Source organism: Heterodontus francisci, chromosome 8 (genome assembly GCF_036365525.1).
Source record: "Heterodontus francisci isolate sHetFra1 chromosome 8, sHetFra1.hap1, whole genome shotgun sequence".
NCBI classification, from domain to species: domain Eukaryota; kingdom Metazoa; phylum Chordata; class Chondrichthyes; order Heterodontiformes; family Heterodontidae; genus Heterodontus; species Heterodontus francisci.
The window spans coordinates 121221097-121248737 of record NC_090378.1 but is presented as its reverse complement, the minus strand read 5'-3'; the positions used below and the strand labels follow the sequence as shown (position 1 = coordinate 121248737).

Below are 27641 nucleotides of genomic sequence, written 5' to 3'. Positions count from 1 at the left end.
AGTTTTTCATTAATCATGAAAGTGGATGGCTAATTTCTCAATATTTCACACAGTATTTTCCTTCAGAAGATAGACATCAGTTACATTCATGACATGTCAGAGATTCCAAGAGGGAGTGCAGCTCTTAGGTTAACACTGGTGATGGGCATTTTTCCTTCATATTTCTCACATTGCTAGTACCAACCTTTCAAACATGCATTTATTGCCATGGTTACTGTTGAGGATATCTGTAGTAATTTCATTTCATGTCACAGCATTCTGCAGAGAACCTGAAAATAATAACATGATAGGAATTTGACCATGTGGAAAGTAGTGACATTTCATTTTTGAAAGTGTAACGTGAGTTCCAATTTTCGCCTCGCCCAGGAATGGAGTGGGTTCTGGTCAGATGCAGTTCAGCGACTCAAGTCAGCTAATCCCCCGAAAAGCTATATTGTGTGAAGGGTGCAAATCTGGAGTTCGTTGTGGACTTAACGAATCGAATAATTCAGAATTTATCAGCATTATTCTGGTTTCTTTATTGTAATTCAAATAGGATTTTTCAAAAAATGCATTCACCGTTTTCTTTTACTGAAATCACCTTGGCTATGAAGCAGGAAAACTGGATAGGGTCTCCAGCTCCTAGTGTGCTAATCAGTGACACCTTCACCACCACCTTTTCTCATGAAAAGCGAATACCAAAACAAAATTGAAGACAGGATCAGACATCATGGCTGTGATTCTCTCATGCTTGAAAATCCTGTCAACTCTCACTGTCCAGACTCCGCTAGGCAGAATCCTTCATTTGCTGAGGACTCCCAGTGCCTGTGGAATGCTATTCCGGTCAGAATTTAAACAAACTTTCTCTGGATACAAATGTCACTGGCAAAGCTGGCATTTATTTTGCATCCCTTATTGCCCTGAGAAGATGCAGGGGACAGGCCCTATCCTTGAGCTGCTGCTGTTATTTTGATGATGGTGCTTCCCCCAACAGTATTGGGTTGGGAATTTCAGGATTCGGACCCAACAATAAAGGAAAGATGGTGTTTGGCAATGTTTTGCAGTGATTACACAATACCATCATTTAGTCTTCTGTTGTGACCAGGTGAGAAAGGGGTCTAGGGTTCCCTTTCAGACTTCACCAGGTCTTAACATAACAGGGTTTAATTTTAAACACACCATGATTTTAGTTCACCCTTGGTGAATCCTTGTTCACTGCTTTCCAATTATAAGACAAAGAAACCAACACAAACAGGCTTTCTTAGGTTTAAAGAAGAAAAATTGAAATTTATTAAACTTAAACTCTAATTCGGTTGACACCTACGGATATATGCTGCATGCTTGCATGCATACGCAATACACACATGCAAATAGAGACAAAAAAGAGAAGAAAACTGAAGTGGAAAAGTCTGAGGCAATATCTGATGAGTTGTTGTTACGGTTCTTCGAGCTCACTGCAGAATCCTTGACTGTAGGTAGATCTTGCTTTTTGTTGGGACCCAGTATTCTTAAACCTTGTTTGCTGGAGGAGGCTCTTCTCCCTTGGGGTTCATGTGTCTTCAGTGGATTCAGAGGCTTGTGAAAAAGAGATGGGAGCAGACAGGAGAGAGATCTTCTCAGTCCAAGAGCAACAGACCTTCTGCCCAATCCGTTTGTATAAATCAGACCAGTGAGAGTCATTCAAAAAGGAAATAGTGAGAGATCAGGGCCAACATGTTCCCGCAAAGGTAAAGGATAGGACCAACAAGTCCAGGGAACCCTGGATGTCAAGGGATATAGACGATTGTTTAAGGAAAAAAAAGGAGGCTTATGGCAGATTCAGAGCGCTGAAAACAGCGGAGGCCCTAGAGGAGTATAGAAAGTGTAGAGGGGTACTTAAAAAAGTAATTAGGAGAGCGAGAAGCGGACATGATAAAACACTGGAGGGCAAGATAAAGGAAAATCCCGAGGCGTTTTATAAGTATATTAAGGGCAAGAGGGTAACCAGGGAAAGAGTAGGGCCCATTAGGGACCATAGTGGCAATCTGTGTGTGGAGCCGGAGGACACAGCTGTGGTTTTAAATGATTATCTTTCATCTCTGTTCACTTTGGAGAAGGACGATGTAGGTGTAGAGATCAGGGAGGGGGATTGTGATATACTTTAACAAATTAGCATTGAAAGGGAGGAAGTATTAGGTGTTTTAGCATGCTTAAAAGTGATAAATCCCCAGGCCCAGATGAGATGTATCCTAGGCTGTTAAGTGAGGCAATGGTGGAGAGAGCAGGGGCTCTGACTCAAATTTTCAGAGGACTGGAGTACAGCAAATGTGGTACTATTATTCAAGAAGGGTAGCAGAGATAAACCATGTAATTACAGGTCAGTGATTCTAACATCAGTGATAGGCAAACTATTGGAAAATATTCTGAGGGACAGGATTAATCTCCACTTGGAGAGGCAGAGATTAATCAAGGATAGTCAGCATGGCTTTGTCAGGGGGAGACCATGTCTGACAAAACTTAATTGAATTTTTCGAGGAGGTGACTAGATGTGTAGATGAGAATAAAGCAGTTGATGTAGTCTACATGGACTTCAGTAAGGCTTTTGGGAGATTGGTAAAGAAGGTAAGAGCCCATGGGATCCAGGGCAATTTGGCAAATTAGATACAAAATTGGCTTCGTGGCAGGAGGCAGAGGGTGATGGTCAAGGGTTGCTTTTGCGATTGGAAGCCTGTGACCAGTGGTGTGCTACAGCGATCAGTGCTGGGACCCTTGCTGTTTGTAGTGTACATTAATGATTTAGACGTGAATATAGGAAGTATGATCAGTAGTTCACAGATGACACAAAAATTGGTGGCGTCGTAAATAGTGAGGAGGAAGGCCTTAGAATACGGGACAATATAGATGGGCTGGTAAGATGGGCAGAGCAGTGGCAAATGGAATTGAATCCTGAGAAGTGTGAGGAATTTTGGGAGGATTAACAAGGCAAGGGAATAAGCAATGGATGGTAGGACCCTAGGAAGTACAGAGGGTCAGAGGGACCTTGGTGCAGTTGTCCATAGAAGGCAGCAGCACAGGTAGATAAGGTGGTTAGGAAGGCATACAGGATACTTACCTTTATTAGCTGAGGCATAGAATATAAGAGCAGAGAGGTTATGATGGAGCTGTATAAAACACTAGCTGGGCCTCAGCTGGAGTACTGTGTACAGTTCTGGGCAACACACTGTAGGAAGGATGTGATTGCACTGGCGAGGGTGCAGAGGAGATTCACCAGGATGTTGCCTGGGCTGGAGCATTTCAGCTATGAACAGAGACTGGATAGGCTAGGGTTGTTTTCCTTACAGCAGAGAAGACTGAGGGGGGAACCTGACTGAGGTGTACAATATTATGAGGGGCATTGATAGGATAGATAGGAAGAAACTTTTTCCCTTAGTGGAGGGGTCAGTAACCAGGGGGCATAGATTTAAGGTAAGGGGCTGGAGGTTTATCGGGGATTTGAGGAAAATGTTTTTCAACCAGAGGGTGGTTGGAATCGGGAACACAGTGCCCGAGGTGTGGTAGAGGCAGGAACCCTCACAACATTTAAGAAGTATTTAGATGAGCACTTGAAATGCCATAGCATACAAGGCTACTGGCCAAGTGGTGGAAAATGGGATTAGAATAGATAGGTGCTTGATGGCCGTCACAGACACGATGGGCCAAATGGCCTGTTTCTGTGCTGTATAACTCTGACTCTATGACTTTAAATTCAAAAACTCAGGTTTCCCAGCAGGTTAGTCATGTGATTGATTTGACCATGTCCGTTTGTATATTTGGTCATCTTAGCAATCAACCTGGAATGTGAGCTCCCTCACCTTCAATGTCTGGTGATCAAAAGTCCATTGTGGGTTGAATGGGTCAGGGAGTGGCTGCTTTGTCCTTCGTAACACTGTCTGTTAATATGCAAATATCTTCTCCAGCCACGGCTGATGAGTTTAACATGTCCTTTCTCAACTAAACGAACAGATTAAATTCAATGTTCTTGACAAAATTAATGTGCCTCATTCTTGGCAGGTGGGGACCTAGCATGAAACTTCACTACTGGTATCAGCAAAAGTGACCATATAGCTGTTGGATCAGAGTAAAAACCCAATTGGTTTACTAAAGTTCTTTAGGAAAAGAAACCTGACATTCTTACCTGACCTGGCCCATGCAGGGTCAACCCTTAACAGCCCTCTGAAGAAGCTTCGCAAGCCACTCAATTCGATCAAACTGTGACAAAAAGGCGGCCAGCACCGATCTTCTCAGGGATAACTGGGGACAGGGAATAAATTCTGGCCTTGCCAGCAATACTCATATCCCGAGAATGGATGAAAAAAACATTTTTTTTCAGCTATTCACCCTTCCCAACAATGGTGCAAACCCACAAACTTTTCTCCTGTGATTTGTTCTACCATCTGAACCTTGTAGCAAATTACAGTCCTATTACTCCTAGCCATTCATATTTCTAGATCTGGATTACAGTTATATGCTTCATCCAATTAAAACTATCAGAACGAATGTGTAAATAACAATGTACATTTCCTCTGCTTTTCAGTGTTGGTGATCCTGGACAATGCCAATATGTTTTATGGTCGGCATCCTGCAAATTTTGGCTTTGTTCTGAGAAATCAAAACTCAGACAAACAGGTTAAGCTGCAAACTCAGTCATGCTTGACACTACCCAAAGCACCCAAAAAGGGAACAGTGAATGCACTGACTAAGCAAGATTACACGATGAGGAGAGTCACCTTTCATGCAGTTGTGACGACTATTCAGTATTGCAAACCCTGGAATATATGTGAATAAATCACCTTGGCAGAATTCTACGTAAATTACTCGACAACATGGAGAGCATTAACCGAACCCCAAACTCTAATGCAAAGCTGGTCTGCTGTTGATATGTTTTGCACATCAGCCTTTTCAAAACAAGGCTGGGCTTTATACAGGATGGAGGATTGAACCGTCACCAGTGTCTGCAGGCTAGCCACAGACTTGATGAAGATTGTGTGCTTGTGAATCAGTTGAAAGAGAAAATAAACCTTTGTTACGTACGATTGTGTCGACAAATTGCGATTGAATTGGCTCGGGTTCTTCCATGGTCCTTTGTAACAAGTGAACCGTCTGCCATCCAGTCACTGGCTAGACGATGAATACTTCAACAAACGTGTTTCGATTGGCCTTTGAATGCTTCAGCAGACTTTTCCTGCCTTCTCTCTTATTATTCCAGTGGTTTAATCTCTTCTGCATGCACTGAATCAGACTTGCCTTCAACGAAGGACAACTGCAAGAAATTAGGAAAAAGTTTATCATTGCCATTGATGTTGCACTTGATTTGAATTCATGTTCAGCTTTATATTGAACTCTTATTTTGTATATTGTTATGAGTCCATATTTATTGTTTACACTTGGAATCTATCTTTTAAAACTGAAGGGCTGAACTTTGGGTGTTTTTTTTGAAAGGCAGTTCAACAAAAGGTTGACCAGTAAACAAGTTCTTACTGGAAAGCATGTGAATACACAAACAGACATGGCCAAACCAGCTAGTCATGTGTAAATAGCTTGAGTTCGCTGCTCATAACCACTCACATCTGCATGTTTCATGCATTGAGAGATCACCTACCTGAACCAGACAACCTGACCATTATCGATAGCCGTATCCTGGAAATCAAGCCCAGTGATTGAGTAACAGCAGCGTTGCCATGTTTTTCCATCAGCTGATCAGAACAGAGTAACAAAGCCACACACACTTCAATAGTCCAGATGCTCTTTACAAAATATTATTGTGAACTATTTTCATTCTTCATCTGCAAGGTCTTTTTTTCTTCTTCGAGGCACAGGGTTATACTGCACAGAAACAGGCCCTTTGGCCCATCGTATCTGTGCCGGCCATCAAGCACTAAACTATTCTAATCCCATTTTCTAGCACTTGGCACCAGCCTGGAATGCTATGGCGTTTCAAGTGCTCATATAAATACTTCTTAAATGTTATGAGGGTTCCTGCCTCTACCACCTCTTCAGGCAGTGCATTCCAGATTCCAACCACCCTATGAGTGAAATTTTTTTTCCTCAAATCCCCTCTAATCCTCCTGCCCTTTCCCTTAAATCTATTCCCCCTGGTTATTGACCCCCCCCCCCCACCACCCCCCCCCCCACTCCCTCATAATTTTGCGTACCTCAATCATGTCCCCCCTCAGCCTTCTCTGCTCTAAGGAAAACAATCCTAGCCTTTTCAGTCTCTCTTCATAGCTGAAATGCTCCAGCCCAGGCAACATCCTGGTAAATCTCCTCTGCACCCTCTCCAGGGCAATCACATCCTTCCTATAGTGTGGTGCCCAGAATTGTACACAGTACTCCAGTTGTGGCCTGACTCGCATTTTGTACAGCTTCCTGATTTGTACCAATGTTCACCACGAAGTTTTTAAAAAAAATGTATTTCTCATCATCTAGAAAATGACAGTGGGCATATCCAAAGAATATCTGGTGCGGTCAGTATGATTTTCAATCCCGCCCAACCCTCTTGCACCACCACCACCACCCGCCCCCCACCCCAACCCCTCCATTTTAGTGTAAGAGTCAAAAAGTTATTCACCCAAGTGGTGATCTGAACAATCTGATTTCAAACTTCTTGCGTGGCCAGCTTCCACATTCCCTATTTTGTAATGTCTGCCCCAGCCCATGCTGAAATGTCTAGCTTAATTTGCTGTTGCCTTTGGCATCTCAATTTTCCTTGTATCCCCATCTACTCTCCTTCCCAATATCTATGTGTATCTATCTCTTATCACCACTAGCTTGATCATATTCAAAGTTGGTGTTCCGAAGGCTGCTGTAATTCGAATCCCTAAGCTCTAACCAAACTAAAGTTTTTCAAAAGGTTTGAAACAATCTTTCCACTCAAGAAATCCAAATGAGTGACCTTTTCCACAATTGGAAGGAAAGTATTTTAAATACTACCAATTATTAGTAAATAAGTGAATAAGTTGATTTTTCTTTGAATTTGTTACATTGTATTCTTCTTCTCACTCTCTCCCTCTAATTTTCAACCATTAAAATGCATCTCTCTTATCTTGATTAAATTTATGAATGTGGAATTGTGGTAGCAGTTTTGCTGACCTTGGGGTCTACAGCTCTTTGCTTTAATGACTCGTTTGTCTGCAGCAACCCACACAGACGTTATCAACGGGCAAATGTGGTATCTGGAGTACGCACTAACTTAAGGAAAATAATAGCTTATTATGTACAGCCTCATGCGAAGCTGACCTCGGATTCTACATGGTGTATAGTCACGAAGGCCGTCCTGTGTCTATCTTGTAGTTTTGTAACTAATTGGGAAACTGTCAGCTCGGCATCTGTTGTACTATATAAATCCGCGGAGATCTGGAACGCTTTGGAGTAGCACCGGACCGTGATTAGGAAAGGTGTGCTCCCCATGATATCATGCAATAAAATTTGTTAATGCTCAAGGTCTGAGTCCGGAGAATTTCTTTGACAATCACATTTCTTCAACAATTTGGCGTAGTCGGCAGGAACCCTTAATTATGGGATCCTGAGCGAACCAAAAGTATAGAATCGGCTGGCTGCATGATCCTGACCGGAGTCCACAGGCTGATCCCAAGTTAGGGAAAGACGCTGTGACAAGACGGAACTGGAAAGACCGCTGCCGTACAACGCCAGGAATAGTAAAACAATTAAGGTGGCCTTGAGGGATTGACAACGGCGCCAGCGCTAGTTAGTCTTTGTTTGGTTTGTTGCTCATTTCTCCACAGATCATAGATCCGCGCTTCGGAACTGAGGAAGTGATTAAAGGGTCCGAAGATGGGGTCGATGAGTTTTAAACGTAAGAAAGAAGGGCCGCCCCCGGGGACAAGTAAACCATGTCCCGCTGAGAAGGGCAGCCCACGTCCGTTTGCCCCCTCGAGGAAGACGCAGAAGCGCCACGGTAAATACATGCAATGTAAAACGAAGGTAGGAGACCCCCTGGTTCCGCCAGGGTCACCGGCCGTTATTGTTTGGAAGGAGACAGGTGACAGTAGATATGTTAACCCTTTCACCTCCGATCTATACGAGTGGTCCCACGGCAACTGGCCTTATGGAGGCTCCTTTAAATTGGAAAAGGTTGATTACTGGAGGACGTGTGTTGAGAGTGGGTGCGGCGACCCCTCCTGGGATAATGCTTACATGCTCCGGTGTTTAGATAAATTTAAAGAATTGCGAAAGGCCATCAGCCCCCTAAGCCTGAAGAAAGAAGAAAATCATTGACAAAGTTTATGGCAGAGTGACATAAAAGACTACGTTTTAGAGTAAAAACAAGTTACTGTGTCTTTGATTCAAATGTGTGAATGTTGGAAGTGTCCACGAATGAATTGAATGTCTGGGATGTACAGCTTGTGTTCTGTACAAATTGTGTTCTGTAGAACTGACTGTTAACTCTTTGTTGTCTGGCTTTAATGTTGAAAGCATCAGTCTATTAAGTTGTTTGGAATTGAATGAGTGTGAAAAGTGATTGTTGAGTGTGTTCCTTTCGATTTAAGATTGTGCACCCAGGAATGGGATATAAACTTGAATTATATTTTAAGTTAAAGTTTTATTATTTTAAAAGTTGGTTTTGCAACTGTGAAAAGGCAATGAACAATTTTCTAAGAGATAAGCTTCAGCCTTGAAGGTCTGAAGATGTTTGGCAGAAATCCAATTTGAAGTTTACAACTCCTGCTTTAATTGGAGTTCCAGTTTAAAATCTGTTCTAGTTTCTGGAGTTTAAATTAAAGACATGTTTTATTGACTGTTAAGGAGCAAATGTCAGGAATTGGATATTGGTTTAAGAGAGAGATGGATAAACAAAGGAGATATAGGAAAGATTCTGTCTGTTTAAAAAGCTGGTGTTAAATCTTTTGTTATAAGAATGTTAAATAACTTTTTCTTTAGTTTTTGGTTTTATTACAGTCATTTGAAAAGGCGCCTGAAGAACAAGAAAAATGACGTAATTTACCTATCTTTTAAAATAAACACGTGTTATTCTGTTCTGTGTGTAGTTAATAAGTATTATAAGTTAATAAGTCTGATTTAAATTAATACTGTTAAGGTTAATTGACCTGTTAAGTTGAAAAACTGGAAATTTAATTTGTGGCCACAATGAACTTTCAAGTTTATTATGTCAAGTTTTGGAGGAGCCTTCAGTTCCGGACATAAGACTCGTTCATATAACATTGGCAGTTTTGGTTTTTAAATATTTATTGCAGTGAATTGGAATTTGGAATCATCTTTGTTATAAAGAAAAAATCCTGGCATTAGAAACCTCTTACAAAAGATGCTAAAAATGGCTCTAGGTGAATTTCTCTTTCGGAGAGCCGGTGCCGACACAATGGGTCAAATACTCTCCTTCTGCACTGTAACAATTCTGTGAAACTGAGAAAACATCACTCACGTGACCCATTAAGTGCATCTTACAGTCTGGCAGCTTGCGTTCTCGTCCACTACAGGATGCTCCCGCTGTGGCTGAGGGTGAGGTGGGGGGAGCCTGCTCCCTTGCCTCTGCTCATGGCTGAGATGCCTGTGGCTTCCGTCCTCATTGTGGAGATGCCTGTGGGGTTCCTCGATAGGCTGCTGGGCCTCTATCCTTGCATGGGTAGCCTCTGTCACAGGGCCTTGCAGCATGGATGGTTTCTCAGGTCAGAGGGACGAGAAGGCGAGGGATGATGCCAGCACCCCTGAGAGGTAGCCCCCTCATCAGCTTCTTCGACTGCCTCAGCCCTTTCAGTACACTTGCATGATGGATAAGGCCACCAGGTGAACGCAGCTGGCATCCACCGCCAAGCTTTCCTGCGCCATCAGCAACAGTGAGAAGTCAATGATACAGAGTGTGTCACTCCTTCTGTACATGTCAGCACCCTGCTCCTGCACCCACTCAGAGTAGTGCTGCATTATGGCTCTCCAAGAGGTTGGCACTCTCTCACAGGTGGAGCTCATGCACTCAAAACCCCAAGTAATAATAGGTACACAATGTGCTGCATGGATTCCTCCATCATCTGCTCCAGAAAAACCGGCCTTGCTTCTAACACCCAAGGCCCAGCATCTTCACCCAGCGGAGCTTGACTGTCTGTCCTCCATCCCCCGATGGGGATTGCCCACAGCTGACTCTGCCTCAATATCCTCCTACTGCTCATCGTGATGTGCAGTTCACCCAGTGCTCCATGTTCTAAGCTAAACTGAACCCACCAGGGTGTGTGTGTCTGTGGGTCGAAGGTGCAGTGGAATGATGTGACGGTACACCTGGAACATCTCTCCCTGCCAGAGGGGCAGCGGCAACATTCTGCTCCCCCTCCACAACTGGCCCTGTGGGATGCACAAGATGGTGATGAGAACTCAGGCTAGTCGGCAGGTACCTGAGCACAACCAAACCCATAGATTACAGCAGTTGTGAAGCCACAGCACGCACCTGTCCAAGACTTCTCCCTTGAATGATGTGCTCTCTTCTACAGGATAATGAGGGAAAGATTTGAGTCGGCTACCCTCCCTCACCTATTCCAGAATGACATCCACATGAGAAGTCAGCCTCCTCAGTGATGCCCCCTTTACAATCATCCCATATTCAACTGGCCACTTGATCTGAAAAAGATAGGGAGAACTATAGACTCTCAGTCTGCTCAGCTCATGTGGAATACTGGTGCTTACAGATAGAGACTTGTCACCCGGGTGTCACTGGCCACTCACCTTTCCAGACCTTATTAAATCATTGAATCGCTTTCTGCACTGGACTCCTAATCCTTCTGGTGACTCCCCGGCTGCTGACCTCCGTCACCACCTCCATCCATGCCCTCTGTTTCTCTAGGTGGATTTCTTCTTCTGGATGCCAGGAACAAAACATCTCTCATGTCGGACACTGCACCAGTTAAAGCTCAAGGGAGGCATTCGAAAATCGTGCTGATGTCCGGGGACGCCTGCCAGTGCCAGCACTGATCCTCAAGGTCCCTGCTGGTCCATTGCTTCAGTGAATGGCAAGCCGTTCGCCTTTACAAAAGGCCCTCTGTTACTGGGTCCGGCCTCCAGGCCACTCCGGCGCCACTAACTGGATGGCAAACTCACCCACTGGCCCAATTAGGCCCTTTCTCTTTACAGCTGTTGCAAAGAAATAGAAGGAATTAAAAAAAACTTGGATTGAGAAGCGAATATGGAAGTCCTTTGTTTTGGCGAAGTGTCCCAAAGTCGAATAGGTAGCTGCCACTAGGAATCTTTCCCGGTGCTGCTGATGAACAGTCTGCTTGGAAAGGCAAAGAATTTCAACTCTCCAAGGCTTTACATGGTGTTTCAGCAGGTGTGCAGTATCAGGGGGTTCAGTTCTAACATATTCAATGCGAAGTCTTTTAAAGATGCAAGCTTGCTACAAACATCCAGGATGTCTTCAGGAGGCAAGAGCACAACTTCATACAGGTATCAGGCAGTCCCCAGCTGCCAACAATGAGGCACATTGGTTTTGTCATATGTACATTGATTTTGAACTGTTGCTGGAATGCGGAAATGACTTGAACAGATCAGCCGTGACTGGAAAGGACATTTGCATACAAACAGACAGTGCTTATGTCAACAAAGGACCATTTCCTGACACATTTAACCCACAATGGATGTTGATCACGAGACAGTGATGGGGTGGGGAAGCGCATTCCAGGGCCTACTGGGATGATGCAATCCACAGGGGCCAGGACTGGTTGGACCCGCTGATCACATGACTAACTGGCTGTTCCAGGGTTTTTTGAACTAACCACAGATAGTTTGAACTCAGAATGTCCGTTTGCTCCTGGACTAAGAAGATCTCTCCTGTTTGCTCCCATCTCTTTCTCACAAGTCTCTGAATCCACTGAAGACACATAAACCCCAAGAGAGAAAAGTCTTCTGCAGCGCACAAGTTTTAAGAGGAGTACTGGGCCCCAACGAAAAGCAAGACCTACCTACAATCAAGGACGCTACAGTGAGCTGAAAGAACCATAAGAAAAACTCTTCATATATTGCCTCAAACATTTCCACTTTATTTTTCTTCTCTTTTTACATGTGTGTATCGCGTATACATGCTAGCGTGGACACGTCGTGTATCTGTAAGCTTCAACCAAATTAAAGTTTAAATTTAATAAATTTCAACCTTTCTCCTTTAAACCTAAGAAACCTGTTTGTGCTGGTTTCTTTGCCTTATAATTGGAAAGTAGTGAACATGGATTCACCAAGGGGGAACTAAAAACATGGTGTGTTTAAAATTAAACCCTGTTACGTTAAGATCAGGTGAAGGCTGAGAGGGATCCCGAGACACCTTTCTCATCTGGTCGTAACACAGGCTTTTGCTTTTCAAGAGCAGGAATGCTTCAAAGACAGGTAACAGTGATCTGGATTTTCTTCTGATCCTGGCATATCTTCTGATAAGTCGATATCCAACAGCACCTTTTAGTCCAAAAACAGCTGACATTTTACAGTTCAAAGTGAAACTAATTTTTTCCAGACAAGTCCCATGATAATTAAATTCTGTCTTGTCAAAACACAAAAATAGCTCTCAAGTCAAATACCCTATTTTTTAGTTTAGTTTAGAGATACAGCACTGAAACAGGCCCTTCGGCCCACCGAGTCTGTGCCGACCATCAACCACCCATTTATACTAATCCTATACTAATCCCATATTCCTACCACATCCCCACCTGTTCCTATATTTCCCTCCCAGCTACCTATACTAGGGGCAATTAATAATGGCCAATTTACCTACCAACCTGCAGGTCTTTTGGCTGTGGGAGGAAACTGGAGCACCCGGAGAAAACCCACGCAGACACAGGGAGAACTTGCAAACTCCACACAGGCAGTACCCAGAATTGAACCCAGGTCGCTGGAGCTGTGAGGCTGCGGTGCTAACCACTGCGCCACTGTGCCGCCCCCGAATTGAAATCATATGTTTTCCAGTAAAAACTTGTTTATTGGTCCACCTTTAAAAAAAAACACCCATAGTTCAACCTCTTCAGTTTTAAAATATAGATTCCAAGTTTTAACAAAACCTACAGAAACTCTCACAATACCTGCACCCTTGACTAAATGAAATGCCATTTTTGAATTCCTTTCATTGAAAATGTATAAAAAAAACAGAAGTTGAAAACATTCTAAAACACATTTTCCACACACATCCCCCATTCCCGCTTTACTTGTGGTTAATACAATTATGTTTTGTGCCATCTTTGCTCATATAACTCAGTTAGATTTGTGATAAAGCACCTGCAATAACATTATTTTTGCACGAAATTTAGACAATCTTTAAGTGATAGGGCTGCAACAGTAAACTCCAATGGAATATTCTGACATTCTGGGTTTTAAAATTCTCCACAAAGGTTAGTGGGTTGTGATCAGTACATGCCAGCGTTTCTCTGTAATCATGGCGAATGCAGATTTCGAAATGTTTAAGAGCCAATAATAGACCCAACATTTATTTTTCCATGGTGGAATATCTTTTTTGATGTTGATTTATTTTTTTTGAAAAGTATCCCACTGGTCGTTCTATGCCCAATTGATCATCTTGTAACAGGACTGCACCAACCCCCTGGTCACTAGCATTAATTGCTACCTTGAAAGGCTTCGTGAAATTTGGAGCAGCCAACACTGGTTCATTAAAGTGGCCTTGAGCTTTTCAAAAGATGCCTGGCACTCCCCTGACTACACTACCTTGGTTTTCTTTTTCTGTAGCAAATCTATTAATGGAGCAGCTACAGTGCTGAGATTTGGTACAAACTTCCAGTAGAAACCACACATCCCCAAAAACCTCTTGGTTTCTTGCTTAGACTTAGGGGTAGTGAACTCCACCAAGGCTTGTACTTTCACCTTTCTTGGCAACACTTGTCTTTGTCGAACTGTATCCCAAGGTAGGTCCCTCTCACTTTTGTGAATTCACTTCCAGCCAAATTTACCACTAAAATGAGCTTCTTGTAATTTTTTTTAAACCGAGTTTCTAGCTGTTATAAGTGTTCCTTCCAAGAATAGACTGTATACCAGCACAGCATCAGAATAAACTATAGTTAGGAACACTGACTACCACTTGTCTCATTAGTCTCTCAAAGGTTGCCAAAGCATTTTTTAGCCCGAATGGTATCACTCGGCACTGGTAAAGATCGTCTGGTGTGACAAAAGCTGATATTTCTTTAGCTTGGGGTGTTAAAGGAACTTGCCAGTATCCCTTTAACAAATCTATCTTTGTATGTTAAGATGCCTCTGCTTGTTAAAAAAAGGTCTTTGATCTGGGTTCTTTGTCGTCCTGGTAACCAAGACCCTTGTCTTTAAGTGGAGTTGATGTAAGGTCACCTGATTTCTCTAATTCCATTTTAAACAACATTAAAACCAGTTTTTAAAACAGTCATGCTACAAAGTCCAGCGTTCAAAACAAGCCTCACACACTCCTCCATTCACCACCACCCTTCACTCACTTAACAAAATTCTTGATCAAAGACTCCTACCTTTCATAAACTTCACCTCACCCTCACACACAGTTTCAAGCCTCACATTCACACCTGACAGCTTGCACACACTGCCACCTATTCATCAATGACAGGTACATTGCACCACACTCACTGAAACACTTCCCTCTCTCTTGCATGACAAGGTGGGATAGAACTAGAGACTGCAGCACCTAACCGGCGGGTGTAGGCTCGGCTGTATGTCCTCACAGTGAGACAGTTCTTGCAATTATTGGAGTAGCCGTAACTAATATCATGGCCAGAGATGGGGCTGAAATAATAACAGATGTTCCTACTTAATCCACCTTCTGACATCCCACTTCCCCCTCATCCCACAATCTCTTCTGATTTACAAGCCACAGATAGGGTAAATATGCACCACTTGCTTTCCTTCTCAATCTCCTACCCTTCTGCCTTTCTCCTTTCAGCAATCCAAGAATTGTCACCTGGCCAGACAATGTTATGGGCGTGTCAAGTCCAAGAGCAGCAGGAAACTGATGACAATGAAATATTGTCACTCAATATCACATTCGCAGCCACTAACTCAGATATTGATCAGAGGTGAGATGTGCATGTGGTGAGACACCAGCCACAAGGGAAAGGATAGCACAAGTACCAATGCACTGCAGAGCGAGGTCACATACGAGTTCTGCTGCAGAGGACTCAGATGAGGACTTTGATGGGGCAGAGTACAGACAAAGGCTGTTGGTTCAGCACAATGAAATACTTGGTGCATTTTCAGGCCCGTCAGAAAGCCCGCGGTCGCTAAAGGCCTGCTTGTGTCTGCAAATGAAACCCGACTCGAGCCAAACAGAACTACATCTGACCCGAGCCCAACCTGAGTCCTTCGATTTTTTCCCGCGCCCGACCCGACCACCGGAATAAAGTTGTTTATATTAAAGAGGTTGTGCTCTACCTTGGATGAGATCGACACTGCAGACCAGTGCGGAGTCCAAATGCACATACCCCACCTTGGCGTCCTGGCTGTCACTGTGTCCGACCCAGCCCGAGTCCGAATGCCGGACTCGGAAGAGCAACCCAACCCGACCCCATGTCATCAGGTTGGTTGGGTTCGGGTTGGGTAGCGGTCACTGTCAAGGAACACGGAGGAGCCGGTTCCAACTTGGCAACTTCCAGCACCCAATAACAGTGGATGTTAGAAGGAAATTTCTACTTATTTTTTATTCGTTCATGGGATGTGGGCATCGCTGGCTAGGCCAGCATTTATTGCCCATCCCTAAGTGCCCTTGAGAAGGTGGTGGTGAGCTTCCTTCTTGAAATGCTACAGTCCTTGGGGTGTAGGTACACCCACAGTGCTGTTAGGAAGGGAGTTCCAGGATTTTGACCCAGTGACAGTGAAGGAACGGTGATATAGCTCCAAGTCAGGATGGTGTGTATCTTGGAGAGGAATTTGCAAGTGGTGGTGTTCCCATGCATCTGCTACCCTTGTCTTTCTAGGTTGCAGTTTTGGAATGTGTCAAAGGAGCCTTGGTGAGTTGCTGCAGTGCATCTTGCTGACACTGTGCGTCGGTGGTGAAGGGGGTGAATGTTGTTGTTGGTGGATGAGGTGCCAGTCAAGTGGGTTGCTTTGTCCTGGATGGTGTCGAGCTTCTTGAGTGTTGTTGGAGCTGCTCCCATCCAGGCAAATGGAAAGTATTGCATCACACTCCTGACTTCTGCCTTGTAGTTGGTGGGCAGGCATTGGGGAAAAAGGTCAGTTACTCGCCGCAGAACTCCCTGCCTCTGATGTGCTCTTGTAGCCGCAGTAGTTCTGTGGCTGATGCAGTTTTTTGTCAATGGTAACCCCAGGATGTCAATAGTGGGAGATTCAGTGATGGCAATGTCATTGAACACCAAAGGGAGATGGTTGAATTCTATCTTGTTGGAGATGGTCATTGCCTGACACTTAAGTGGCAAGTAACATTGACACCAAACATCAGTCCAAGCCTGGATGTTGTGCAGGTCTTGCTGCATATGGACACGGGCTGCTTCAGTATCTGAGGAGATGCATATGGTACTGAACACTGTGCAATCATCAGTGAACATCCTCACTTCTGACCTTATGATGGAAGAAAGGTCATTGATGAAGCAGCTGAAGATGGTTGGGCCTGGAGCACTACCCTGAGGAACTCCTGCAGTCTTGTTATGGAGCGGAGATGAAATGATCATCCAATAACCATCTTCTTTCATGCTAGGTATGACACCAACCAGCTAAGAGCTTTCACCCCCCACCCCCGATTCCCATTGTCTTCAGTTTTGTTAGGGCTCCTTGATGCCATACTCGGTCAAATGCTGCCTTGATGTCAAGGGCAGTCACTCTCACCTCACCTCTTGTGTTCAGTTCTTTCGTCCATGTTTGAACCAAGGCTGTAATGAGGTCTGGAGCCGAGTGGCCCTGGCGGAACCCAAACTGAGCATCACTGAGCAGGTTAATGCGAAGCAAGTGCCGCTTGATAGCACTACCGACGACACCTTCCGTCACTTGACTGATGAGATGGTAATTGGCCGGGTTCCTCGTCCTGTGTTTTGTGTATAGGACATACGTGGGCAATTTTCCACATTGCCAGGTAGATGCCAGTGTTGTAGCCGTTCTGGAAAAGTTTGGCTGGGGGCGCGGCAAGTTCTGGAGTTCAGGTCTTCAGTACTATTGCTGGAATGTTGTCAGGGCCCATAGCCTTTGCAGTATCCAGCACCTGCAGCCATTTCTTGATATCCCGTGGAGTGAATCAAATTGGTTAAAGACTGGCATCTATGATGCTGGGGAATTCAGGAGGCCGAGATGGTTCATGGGTCATGCAATTTCCAATAATGGCCCTTTTTTAACTTCTAGTTTGTTTCCGCCCCAGGTTTTATTCAAGAAGAATCCATGTTTATATAGCACCTATCATGGCTTCAGATACTCAAACTGCCAAAAATATAAGGGAGCTCCCATTTAAGATGGGGGTGAGGTAAATTTTTTTCCTCTGAGGGTTGTTAATCCGTGGAATTCACTTCTTCAGAGAGCAGTTCAGGCAGGGTCATTAAATATATTCAGGATAAAGTTGGATGGATTTTTGACAGACAAAGGAGGCAAGTGTTATGAAGGGCAGACAGGAAAGCAGAGGTGTGGCCACAATCAGCCATGATCTTATCAAATGACCTACTTCTGCTCCTAATTTCATGTATGTTCCTTTGTACGTATGTATGTCTTTTCACCATTGACACTCCACCAGTGCCCTTGCTGTTGCCTGTCCGTCAGCCAGCCCAGATTGCCACTTCCCATACTGAGATAGTGCAGTGTGAAGCTGGGCCTTCTAGATTCAGATACTCGAGAGTGTCCTCCAAGGCCATCTGCAGTCTCCCCCAGTCAAGGCTGCAGCCACATTGGGAGCACTGCATAGGAGCACTAGGACAGTCTAAGCACCTGCAATACAGGCATTAAGGGAATGCACAAGGGTGATCACTTGACTTTTGTTTGGAATATTAGATGTTTTGCTTGATAAGGTCAGTTTGCAATGGTTCTGTGGTGGCTTTTATTTCCTCATTGCTTCCAAGAGGACACTGATGGTCACTAAGGTGTGGGAGTGTTGGTGAATGGGGAATTGGGGTTATGCTCACTGGTACCTCAGTCCATGAGGTGATAACAGACAGCCTGACTGGAAAGGGGATGTGTTTGCCTCCTGCCTTCCTCCTCCTCAGCCGCTCGCCTGATCCCTGGTGGAAAGGGCTGTGCCCTCATGATGTTGAGGTTGTACAGGATACAGCAGACCATGACTAATCGTGACACATGCTACAACGAGGGCTCCTCCAAAGTGGTCCAGGCAGCGGAGCCATTTCTTGAACAACCCAATCACTTTATGACATTTCATATGGCAAACATGGCTTTTCTTTATATGCAGGCTGCCCATAGTGATAGGTGATTCAATAGACAGGGGAACAGACAGACGTTTCTGGAGCCGCAGACGTGAATCCAGGATGGGTTGTTGTCTCCCTTGTGCCAGGGTAAAGGATGTCACTGAGCGGCTGCAGGGCATCCTGAAGGGGGAGGGGGAACAGCCAGCCGTCATGCTCCACATTGGAACCAACAACATAGGTAGAAAAAGGGATGTGGTCCTGCAGTCAGAATTTAGGGAGCTAGATAAGAAGTTAGAAACCTGGACCGCAAAAGTAATAATCTCCGGATTACTCCCAGTGCCATGCATAAGTGAGTACAGAATAGAAGGATAAGACAAATGAATGTGTGGCTGGAGAGATGCTGCATGAGGGAGGGTTTTAGATTCCTGGGACATTGGGACCGGCTCTGGGGAAAGATGGGACCTGTACATGCCGGAGGGGTTGCACCTGAAAAGAGCCGGGACGGAGTTCCTTGAGGGATGTTTTGCTAGTCATGTTGGGGTGGGTTTAAACTAGTTTGGCAGGGGAATGGGGACCTGAGGGTAGACTCAACTGGGACAAAATCAGAAATGAAGGCTGAAAATTAATGGACGAGTCTGGAAGACAGAGGAAACAAAGGTGAGAAAATAAAAAAGAGTTTTGCAGTGCTCAGGGGTATCTATTTTAATGCAAGCAGTATAGAAAATAAAGCTGATGGCACAGATAAACACATGGTAGTAAGATATCCTAGCTATTACGGAAACTGCTATGCCTGTGCTGGGACGAGGGAGCAGTACCCCAGGATATGCGCGATGCCAATATCATCACCCTCTATAAAAACAAAGGTGACTGCGGTGACTGCAGCAACGACCGTGGAATCTCCCTGCTCAGCATAGCGAGGAAAGTCTTTGCTCGAGTCGCTCTAAACAGGCTCCAGAAGCTGGCCGAGCGCGTCTACCCTGAGGCACAGTGTGACTTTCATGCAGAGAGATCGATCGTTGACATGCTGTTCTCCCTTCATCAGATACAGGAGAAATGCCGTGAACAACAGATGCCCCTCTACATTGCTTTCATTGATCTCACCAAAGCCTTTGACCTCGTCAGCAGACGTGGTCTCTTCAGACTACTAGAAAAGATTGGATGCCCACCAAAGCTACTAAGTATCATCACCTCATTCCATGACAATATGAAAGGCACAATTCAACATGGTGGCTCCTCATCAGAGCCCTTTCCTATCCTGAGTGGCGTGAAACAGGGCTGCGTTCTTGCACCCACACTTTTTGGGATTTTCTTCTCCCTGCTGCTTTCACATGCATTCAAGTCCTCTGAAGAAGGAATTTTCCTCCACACAAGATCAGGGGGCAGGTTGTTCAACCTTGCCTGTCGAACAGCGAAGTCCAAAGTACGGAAAGTCCTCATCAGGGAACTCCTCTTTGCTGATGATGCTGCTTTAACATCTCATACTGAAGAGTGCCTGCAGAGTCTCATCGACAGGTTTGCGGCTGCCTGCAATGAGTTTGGCCTAACCATCAGCCTCAAGAAAACGAACATCATGGGGCAGGACGTCAGAAATGCTACATCCATCAATATTGGCGACCACGCTCTGGGAGTGGTTCAAGAGTTCACCTACCTAGGCTCAACTATCACCAGTAACCTGTCTCTAGATGCAGAAATCAACAAGCGCATGGGAAAGGCTTCCACTGCTATGTCCAGACTGGCCATGAGAGTGTGGGAAAATGGCGCACTGACACGGAACACAAAAGTCCGAGTGTATCAGGCCTGTGTCCTCAGTACCTTGCTCTATGGTAGCGAGGCCTGGACAACGTATGTCAGCCAAGAGCGACGTCTCAATTCATTCCATCTTCGCTGCCTCCGGAGAATACTTGGCATCAGGTGGCAGGACCGTATCTCCAACACAGAAGTCCTCGAGGCGGCCAACATCCCCAGCTTATACACACTACTGAGTCAGCGGCGCTTGAGATGGCTTGGCCATGTGAGCCGCATGGAAGATGGCAGGATCCCCAAAGACACATTGTACAGCGAGCTCGCCACTGGTATCAGACCCACCGGCCGTCCATGTCTCCGCTTTAAAGACGTCTCCAAACGTGACATGAAATCCTGTGACATTGATCACAAGTCGTGGGAATCAGTTGCCAGCGTTCGCCAGAGCTGGCGGGCAGCCATAAAGACGGGGCTAAAATGTGGCGAGTCGAAGAGACTTAGTAGTTGGCAGGAAAAAAGAGAGGTGCAAGGGGAGAGCCAACTGTGTAACAGCCCCGACAAACAAATTTCTCTGCAGCACCTGTGGAAGAGACTGTCACTCCAGAATTGGCCTTTATAGCCACTCCAGGCGCTGCTTCACAAACCACTGACCACCTCCAGGCGCTTATCCATTGTCTCTCGAGATAAGGAGACCAAAGAAGAAAAAAGACAGAAACATGGCTTAAGGAGGGACAGGAATGGCATTTCAACGAGCCTGGTTACAGGATTTTCAGGTGCAATGGGGAGGAGGAATAAGAAAGGAGGGGAAGTATCAATTTTGGTCAAGGAAACTATTACAGCTGTGAGGAAGGATGATATGTTGGAAGGTTCATCAAATGAGGCCATATGGATTCAGCTGAGGAACAAAAACAGGGCAATCATACTGCTGGAATGGAACTATAGACCCCCAAACAGTCAGAGGGAGATACAAGAGCAGATATGCAGGCAAGTCTGTGAGAAATGCAAGAACAATAGGGCAGTAATAGTAGGGGATTTTAACTACCCCAATATTAACTGGGATAGTTTTACTGTGAAAGGAATTGAGGGAGCAGAATTCTTGAGGTGCATTCAGGAGAACCTTTTTTGTCCAGTGTGTAGCAAGTCCAACAAGACAGGGCGCAGTTTTAGACTTAGTTTTGGGATATGAAGATGGGCAGGTGGAAGGGGTGGCAGTGGGAGAGCATTTTGGTGGTAGTGATCATAATTCAGTCAGTTTTATAACTATGGAAAAGGACAGAGAAAGAAGAGGAGTTACAGTTCTCAATTGGGGAAAGGACAATTTTACTAAACTGAGGAGTGATTTTGTGAAAGTGGACTGGAAACAGCTACTTGAAGGTAAGTCAGTGTCAGAACAGTGGGAAGCATTCAAAGGGGAGATTCAAGGGGTTCAGAGTAAACATGTTACCACAAAGAAAAAAGGATGAGACGGCTAAAACTAGAGCCCTATGGATGTCAAGGGGCTTACAGGGCATAATAAGGCAGAAAAGGAAAGCTTATGTCCGACACCGAGAACTCAATACTATAGAAAGCCGAGAGCAGTACAGAAAGTGGAGGGGTGAAATCAGAAAGGAAATTAGGAAAGCAAAGCAAGGGCATGAAAGAATATTGGCAAGCAAAATCAAGGTGAACCCAAAGATAATTTATCAATACATTATGGGTAAGAGGATAACTAAGGAGACAGTAGGACCCATAAAAGACCAAAAAGGTAACCAATGCGTAGGGGCAGAAAATGTTGGTATGGTTCTTAATGAATACTTTGCGTCTGTCTTCACAAAAGAGGGGGACGATGCAGATATTGCAGTTGAGGAGGAGTGTGAAGTATTGGATATGATAAACCTAGGGAGAGAAGAAGTATTAATGGGATTAGCATCCTTGAAAGTTGATAAATCACCAGGTCCAGATAAAATGTACTCTAGGCTGTGAAAAGAAGCGAGAGGAAATAGCAGAAGGCTTGACCATCATTTTCCAGTCCTCACCAGATACAGATGTCGCATCGGAGGATTGGAGAACTGCTAACGTTGTACCTCCATTTAAAAACGGAGACAAGGATAGACTGAATACTTACAGCCAGTCAGTCTAACCTCAGTCGTGGGAAAACCATTGGAATGTATTCTGAGAGGCAGGATAAACTGTCACTTAGAGAGGCACAAATTAACCAAGGATAATCAGCATGGATTTGTTAAGGGAAGATCTTGTTTGACCAACTTGATCAAATTTTTTGAAGAAGTAACAAGGAAGATAGATGAGGGTGGTGCAGCTGGTGTGGTCTACATGGATTTTAGCAAGGCTTTTGACAAGGTCCCACATGGCAGACTGGTTAAAAAAATAAAGTCCTATGGGATCCAGGGAAATGCAACAAGGTGGATACCAAATTGGCACAGTGGCAGGAAACAAAGGGTAATTATTGACGTGTTTTAGGTCCTGAGGGCTGTTTCCAGTGATGTTCCGCAGGGCTCAGGACTGGGTCCCCTGCTTTTTGTGTCTATTAATAACTTGAACGTGAAGATAGAGGGCATAATCAAGAAGTTTGCAGACGACACAAAGATTTGCCATGTGGTAGATAGCGAGGAGGATAGACTCAAAAGGAGTCTGGATATACACCTCGAGTGTAGTAATCTGCAGGGCTACGGACCAAATGTTGGAAGGTGGGATTAGAATAGGTGGATTGTTTTTCGGCCAGCACAAAGACGATGGGCCAAGTGGCCTCTTTCTGTGCCTTAAACTTCTATGATTTTATGTGTGCATGGGACGCACACCAATGGCATAACCCAGGTGGTCAGTGGATAGCCCTGATGGCCCAGCAGCCACCCTCTGGTTTGACATGGTGGCTCAGCAGATTGGCACAGAATAAAGACATCTTAACTGCTGCCAGGATACCAGCTATTTACCAACATGATCTACTGAGCATGGTTGCATCCCAACTGCACATTCAGAAAGTGGAACCCTTGTGATTGTGGTTCATCTCTGCATTTAGACGCGACACTCACAAAGCAATGTGTGTGCAATAAATGGCACCTGCACCATAGGGATCCCAGCTATCCTGCTGAAGCTATGTGCACGCTTCGCTGCTTTTCTCTGGTCAGAGACAATGTAATGTACTCCTCTCTCCTGATATAAAGAGTGTCCATCATCTCACTCCTGCAGCAACCAACAGCCAAACTGGGAGATGTTAAGAAATGTTGCCTGCTTCAGTCTGAAAGTCTCCCCACACAAAGAAATTCAAGGCCAAGGTCACCATCAAAACCACTAACAGCACCATTCTTGTCCTGCTCTGAGGAGGCAGGTCTGGTTGCAAGAGGTGACAGACTTCCATGAGCACCTCCTTTGTAAAGCAGAGACATCACACACACTGATCCTGGCTTAGGTTGAAGTAAGAAAAATGCTTCCAGAAGACCCCAGGTTGATAAGGCCTTCTATTGAGAGCCCTTCTTCCCCCATCTCCTCTGCCCTCTTGCAGCAGCTTGTCTTCCTCCATGTTGCCTCTGCTCATTCTCCCAGTCATGTTGCAGACCAAGGAGGATGGAAACTTACTGAACCCATGACCGGGTGCCAGTGGTCTGATCAGAACTCTTGAAGTCAGAACCAAGACCTTCACCACGTGCAACACCAGTCCCCGTCGACTTCACCAACTTTAAATGGCAGTAAAAACTCACCTCTACAAACTCAGACAGAGCCAGTAGAAATCAGTCAGTAATTAACCTGAGCATAGGTGACAATCACTTTAAACAGAGCTGATGGGAGATTCCTTCCTGCTGCTAAACACATATTCAGCTGTGTGTTTAAGACAGGGAATTCCACCAAGCAGCGAGGTTGGAAATGGCAGCGCTGGTGTCAAATCAGCATCACACACTGACTGATGTCATGATCTGCCAACTCTCCATACTTGTGGTGCATGCTTCTAACGCACACGCTATTGCCCTCATCAAAATGGTTTCTGGAAGAGGCTGTGCCAGAGGTAAGCATGGGTAGTGGTCACTTGTTTGGTCCCAAAACAAACCCTGTAGTGCGAAAACTGGAGGCACTATGGAACCAAATTGGTGGCCAGTGTGAGCGAGGAGCACATGGATGAGGACAGTACGATAAGCAACATGAATAAACAGCCTGTACAAAATACTGGAGCTGTTCTGTGAAACTTGCAGAATACATCTTTATTTTCTATCACTTCAAGCAGGAGCCGAGAACCGATGCACAAGTTGCCAAGTGCCATCCATTAGCAGCGATGAGCTTTCATTTTAGTTTATAAATATGGAGAGTTTTGAGCTCAGTCACTCTTTGAAAATAAACTCAGATGAATGTTTAAACAGGTTTGCAACTTGTTTCCCTCCCTGACATTTTCCCATTGCTTGACAACTGTTACTACATCTTCTTGATGTTCCAATATAATCCAGGTCAGATAGGTCTTTATAGAATAGAGGATTCAGAGGAGCAGTGCTTGTCATGACATTTCACTGGAGTGGAAGTGAAGTTGTGCATTATCTATAGAATAAAGGTCTTACTGTAGAGGTGATGAGCGTCAAAAACTGAGAGTCAATATTGTAAATGACATAAGAGCTGTAATTAAATTCTACTGAGAGCCTTGTGATAGAGACTATGTTATCATTTCCTACACATAACACATCCCTTCTAGAACTTTCAAGCCCCGAGTTTAACCGGAGGGACAGCCAGGAATCTCCTCACTCCGGGCCCGATGATTTTATCACCGGATTAGTATTTGGCAGAGGTTCTGCTCCTCCGGGCCCACAAAGATTCCACTGAAAACTTCAATCAAAATACTTGCCATGGCCTTTTCTGTCCACTCTGCTGACTCTCATTCGATCTGACTGTGGACTTTGAGCCCTCACTGACCTCCTGATATTCTGAATGAATATTGTGCCCAGTTGCTCAGCCTAAACGACTGACACTGAACACGTCTGCGGCTCCGGCTCTGGGAAGCCTCCCTCTCAGTCACGTGGTCGGGCCCTTGAAGTGACCGTTAGTGGCCGGTCACGTGGGAACATTTAAACCGGCTGAGCACTGAAGCAAAGCGCTGGGCAGCTGTAAAATCAAATAGTGTCTGACAAAATAAACCTTACAGCTACCCTGCCTTCATTAAAAAGGCTGTTTGACTTTCCTGATCGATATTTGAGGAGGAAAAGAGGCTGGAAAGACACTTTTGTCATGATGATGTTGCAGGCTTGTGGCACAGTGCTGATGTGATCTACCTCAGAGTGTTAAAATAAAGCTCAGCCAACACTTTATCGGATGAAGACATTTAATTTCTCTTGTTCCATTTTAAAGGCACATTTTCTTGCATCAATTGCCTTGGTGAATGAGATTTCTGAAAATATTTGGAAGTCATCTAAAATATGGATGTAAAGACTTAAAGGAGGGAACAAGCATTGAGTGAGATGGCTGTGCAAAGCAGACGACTCAGTTGGGATTATCCAGTGTCCTCCACTCCACATCGTGGTCGGCCCGCTGAACATTCTTTAACCATTCCCACAGTATCACGGTTGTATCATCAACGTTGTGGTCCATGTCAAGCCTATGGAAAGATACAGATAAAATCATCATTGGATAAATAAAGTCAACCGGAGTCTGCAGCCACACCCGACCTCACAGACAAAATGAAAAGAAGATGAGCCAGTTGCTGCTGACTGCACTGCTTCAAAGGTCAGAAAGCTGGATGGGTTGGGGTGTTGGAGATCCAGATCATTGCTGAGCAGATTTGAGAGAAAAAAAAAGCTTGCCATGTGGTCTGATTTTCTAAAAGTAAAAGAAAAGTGCTCTCTTCAAAATCTTAACACCGTTTTTGTCTTTGAGTCTTCAGAAATCTCACCGCAGCCAACATGTTGCATGTTCCTTGAACCTCTGTGTCTGTAGAGACTGTACACAAAGACTGTCACTCAAGATGAGATCAGTAATGCAGTATTGTGGGTTCTTTGTTAATTACTGAGAGAGCAGCAATTACATTGAGGTAGTAACTGTATACGTGTATCATCAAGACTGACCAACACTGAATCATATGGTGTGTTACATTATAACTCTTACATAAATAACATGATCTTGTAGCCACACATCTGAATGGTGTACACACACAACAATTACCTGACAATCACACATGAATGATTCATTGTCAAAAATAAGTACAAAGAAATATTTAAAAATAAAATGTTTTGATTTTGTTCATGGGATGTGGATGTTGCTGGCTGGCCAGCATTTATTGCCCATCACTAATTGCCTCGAGAAGGTGGTGGTGAGCTGCCTTCTTGAACTGCTGCAGCCCATGTGGGGTAGGTGCACCCACAGTGCTGTTAGGAAGGGAGTTGCAGGACTTTGACCCAGCAATGGTCAAAAGCGATATAATTCCAAGTCAGGATGTTGTGTGGCTTGGAGGGGAACTTGCAGGTGGTGGTGTTCCCTTACATCTGCTGCCCTTGTCTTTCGAGGTGGAAGAGGTTGCAGGTTTGGAAGGTGCTGTCTAAGTAGCCTTGGTGCATTGCTGCAGTATATCTTGTAGGTGGTACACACTGCTGTATTTTATTGAAGTTTTCAGTGCATTGGTGATGGAGGGAGTGAATGTTTGTGTATGGGGTGCCAATCAAGTGGGCTGCTTTGTCCTGAATGGTGTTGAGCTTCTTGAGTGCTGTTGCAGCTGAACCAATCCAGGCAAGTGGACAGACATTGGAGGGTGGATGGGCAGGAGGTGGAGGGACGGAGGCTTTGGACGATTTGGTGAGGGTGGGTGGAGGTGCGTGGGTGAGTTGCATTTGGTAAAAAGTGTCATCGTGATATTGCAGCCATCATGAGGTGTGGGGCAGGCTTGAAGCACCACTTGATCTTTTCCTACCTGTTAATTTATATGGTTGCATCCGATCAAATCCTTTTAAAATGTTATTGGTCATCACATTACAGGAAGAACAGAATTGCTCTGGAGAGAGTACAGAGGAGATTTACAAGAAAGCTGCCAGGGCTTGAAAGTTGCAGCTATGAGGAAAGATTGGATTGGCTAGGGTTGTTTTCCTTAGAACAGAGGAGGCTGAGGGGTGACTTAATTGAGGTGTGCAAAATTATTTTTTTATTTAGAGATACAGCACTGAAACAGGCCCTTCGGCGCACCGAGTCTGTGCCAACCATCAACCACCCATTTATACTAATCCTACACTAATCCCATATTCCTACCACATCCCCACATTTCCCTACCACCGACCTATACGAGGGGCAATTTTTTATAATGGCCAATTTACCTATCAACCTGCAAGTCTTTGGCTGTGGGAGGAAACCGGAGCACCTGGCAAAAACCCACACAGTCACAGAGAGAAGTTGCAAACTCCGCACAGACAGTACCCAGAATTGAACCCGGGTCGCTGGAGCTGTGAGGTTGCAGTGCTAACCATTGCACCACTGTGCCGAGACATGAAGAACTGCTTCCGCTAGTGGTGAGGTCAGTTACCGGGGGCACAGATTTAGGGTGATTGGTAGAAGGATTAGAGAGGACATGAGGAAAATCTTTCTCACCCAGAGGATGGTGGGTGTCTGGAAATCACTTCTAAGAATGGTAGTGGAGGCAGAAATCCTCAACCCTTGTAAAAGGTGCCTGGACATGCACCTGAA

The 27641-nt window shown here is 44.8% G+C and overlaps 1 long non-coding RNA gene across 1 annotated transcript; it reads right to left on the bottom strand.

The window, feature by feature from the left end:
• Positions 1 to 184: 184 nt before the first annotated feature.
• Positions 185 to 25149, bottom strand: LOC137373122 (uncharacterized). The gene is made up of 3 exons (XR_010975591.1): positions 24826 to 25149; positions 5029 to 5257; positions 185 to 269 (listed from the first exon to the last, which is right to left on the bottom strand). It is a non-coding gene; the product is annotated as an uncharacterized lncRNA (long non-coding RNA).
• Positions 25150 to 27641: the final 2492 nt, after the last annotated feature.